Source organism: Sylvia atricapilla, chromosome 1, assembly GCF_009819655.1.
Source record: "Sylvia atricapilla isolate bSylAtr1 chromosome 1, bSylAtr1.pri, whole genome shotgun sequence".
Lineage (NCBI taxonomy): Eukaryota > Metazoa > Chordata > Aves > Passeriformes > Sylviidae > Sylvia > Sylvia atricapilla.
In genome coordinates this window covers 78,120,482-78,123,922 of record NC_089140.1, presented here as the reverse complement: position 1 = coordinate 78,123,922, position 3,441 = coordinate 78,120,482, and the positions used below count along the sequence as shown (strand labels likewise).

Here is a 3,441-nt window from a genome sequence, read left to right as displayed (position 1 = left end):
TTTTCTTTCTCATTGTTTTTGCCTTCCTGGAATTTTATTCTGTTTGGTGTCCTTAACTCATTCCCTCTTCTCAGCCTGACTAGGGACAAACGTAGAGCAGTATCAGGACAATACTAACACAACAGTTGGCTCTTGTTTTGTGGTTTTCTCCCTCTCCACATTTTAGCAGTATGTGGCTGTTTCTATTATTTCCTGATCTTGAGTCCTCCATGTGTATGGAGATCTTGCTAATGGCTAATTGTATTTGTGAAATTCTAGAAGGGAATGCATTTCAGCATGAAATACACTGTATATCCTGCATTTATTCTTAATCAGGAAGCTCAGCTTCTAAGGAAGTGTGCTGATACATCTTCTTTATTTTTATGTCTGGCACCTTAAAAAAAAGAAAAAAAAAAGAAAAGATTGGCAAGACCACAATCTTTAGTAGACAGAAGATTTAACTCCTTCAGAGCCTTGTGTTAAGGAAGGATGAATGAGTCTGAATAGGAGAGGCGTCCTCGTCCTTCATGCTGTACTTGTGGAGAAATCTGGTAACTCCCTGGAGGTGGAATTTCAGAGCAATAGTATTCCTGATTTCAAATGCCAGCAGGAATTTGAAAATGTAGATACCACCAACCCACTCAAAACTGAAAGCCTGTATTGAAGGATTCTGTAATGTGCCAGCTAGATTCCTGATCACGAGAATGTCACTTGCCATGCTGAATTTGATCTAAATCTCCACATCTCTTGGAGTAGAGCGATGCACATGAGAGAGATGCACATGAACTGAGGAAACCCATTTTACTGCCTTCTCAAATCATTGAATCTTAAGAATTTCACCGAAGCTATGCCCCCAAATACCAGTTTGGAGGCATCTGCTGAGAGGAGTGTTTGAATATCAGCAGATGTTGTTATGGATGATGACATTGCGCATCATTGTTGCCTGGTAAATAACTTAAAAACAAGCAAAAAAATAGCCAAGCACATCCAAAAATGTACCCTGCATCCAGAGTTAAACCAAACACTTAACTCATCCTGATTACAAAGAATGTTTCATCGGAGTGAATTTCTTAACACTACTCTATTGTGTAACAGGTAACTCATTACCAAAGAGGGGCCAAGAAGCAAAAATGTGTACTAGAATAGATGGTCATAAATTTAATGCTGAAAAACCTGAATAGTTGTGTTTGTATTTCTCAGAGAGGAAAACTCTCATTCCATGAAATCATGCAGAGCGTCAGCTGGAAGGGTTTTCAGGAAAAGATACTAACAAAATAAAGGTACTAATTATATGCTAATTTTTTAAGACTTTCTTTAAAGAAGTATGGAAAATGCTCTTTTCAAAGCTTGTATACACTACATATAAATTCCAAGCAAAATGCTTTGGGAACAGTAACTTTCTGCAGAATGATGGAGACAACTCAGAAAATGGCCTAGTTTGGTCTGTACTTCAAAATGTAACTCAGACTTGGAATGTGTGTGGGAATACATATGCAATTCTGCATGTACACCCAGCTGAACCAGAGATGCAAGCTGACTGAAAGCCTGTAGGGACTGAAAAAGGGGAGCTGGAACATACAGTGTTCCAGTGGAAGCTACTCCCTCAGCTGAGAAAATACAAGAAGGACATCCATTTTCTGTCCACCCCAGAAAGACCCCTCACAACTTACCCTGAGATCTTTCAACACTTAGAAGAAAATAATGGAGACATAGGAAGTAACAGCTTCTTTCCTTCCATTCAATTATACCAAGAGAATATCTGAGCCATTCCCTTCTGACTACCCAACAGTGCCATTTCCACTGGATGATTGGCCATGCTCCAGTAAAACAGTCACCTTGGCTACACATGATGAGCCATTGTCACCAGCTCTTCTCAAGGCAGAGATTTTGGGGTGGTGGGCAGGGGGGGACATATAGACTGGACAAGTACCTGCATACAGTACAAGCTGTTCTCATAGCTTCTCCTAAAAGACAACCACAGCTCAAGATAATCTATGCTTTGGCTGATAATCTTTGTAGTATTTATGGGAATTGGTGTGTAAAGTTACACACGGTGTTCCTTGCCAAAGGATCAATTTAATGTTCTGCCCTGAAGGTGCATCAGTTGTCTGAATAGTTTCCTCTTTATGGATTTAGGCAATATGAGACTGCATTTTCAGATATTCCTGGCTGGGATCCAATCCAGGACTCACAAATAACATTGCTTCAGAGAAGGAAATGAAGGAGATGGAGAGGAACGGGGGTAAGTACAGAGCTTGATAGTCTGTGTCAGACAGACTGAATCATTCTTCTAATACCTGCATTGAAGGGATTGTATAAAGCAAAGATTGGTTTAAGAAATGTCTCTGAATCACTGAGCCCTGTTTCTAAGTAACCAAGAAGCTTACATTTCTGTGATGTTCACTGACCTTTTAAAATTCTTCTTTGGAAATATGATTGTGTTTACTACTCACCAGATTAGCACTTGTCAAAGTGAATCTAGTCTGGGTATTGGAGCAGGTTCCCTTCTTCTCTCCATCCCACCCTTTCCAAGTATTGGTTTCATTCCTTAGTATTTTGGATCAGTTAATGTACTTGTAACTTCTTCCTCAGGATATGAAATGCTGGTTTTTACAACTGCTCCACCTGAGGTAGTGCCAAGCTTGTATGTCTCCACTGAATCCAATATACCATCTTCACTTTTCCCCTGTAAGTCTTTATTCAGCTAAGGTTGGGACATCCAGTCTGATTTCCATCATTTGCACAGTGCTCACAGAGCTGCAACAAGAACAAAATTATTGACAAATTAATAAAAAGAAGAGATATGCTGTTATTTGCAAGGTAGTGGCAGGGATGGGAGACAATTAAGAGCTGCTAGACCATAAACAAGTCCAGCTAGGTGTGCTCAGAGACAGATATGATGCCTATTCTTTCAGATGGAAATAATTTCTGCAGATTATTTCACTGGAATTTGTTAGGAATTCTGCTAGAAACCTGTCTCTGCTAGAACCTCACTGTTTTTCTGCCCAGTTTCTGTGTCTACCTCTTTGTTGGTAGGCATGGAGAGAATGGAAATGCCTGATTCTCAGTGTCCTGAGATCAAGAATAAATTTTGTGACCATAAATCTAGGGTTTTCTTTCCTTTCACAAAAGGAGAAACAGCATTTAATGAAGGCATATTGATGATGTTCATCCCTGCACAGGACCACCCAGATTCACTGTAACTCAGATCCTCATCAGATGCAGAAATTAGTTCTCTCAGCTCAGCTTCCCATTGTGTCTCATGTCTAGCTCTTCAAAATGTGGGGAAAAAAAGCAGAATTGGATGCTTTCTGCTTAGAAAGATGGGAATTCACAGCCAACCCACTCAAGAATTTTGTATTAGTAAGGGAGAAATAAAGAAAAAACCCAACATGCCAGCTGTTACAAAATGGCATGTGGAAAAATGAAACCTTCAGACACGTTCATGAGATGCAACAGAGA

The 3,441-nt window shown here is 39.8% G+C and overlaps 1 long non-coding RNA gene across 1 annotated transcript; it reads right to left on the bottom strand.

Annotated features, from left to right (window-relative positions):
- Window positions 1-282: 282 nt before the first annotated feature.
- On the bottom strand, window positions 283-2,625 carry LOC136368408 (uncharacterized). The gene is made up of 2 exons (XR_010744846.1): window positions 2,433-2,625; window positions 283-373 (listed from the first exon to the last, which is right to left on the bottom strand). It is a non-coding gene; the product is annotated as an uncharacterized lncRNA (long non-coding RNA).
- Between the last annotated feature and the right edge of the window lie 816 nt (window positions 2,626-3,441).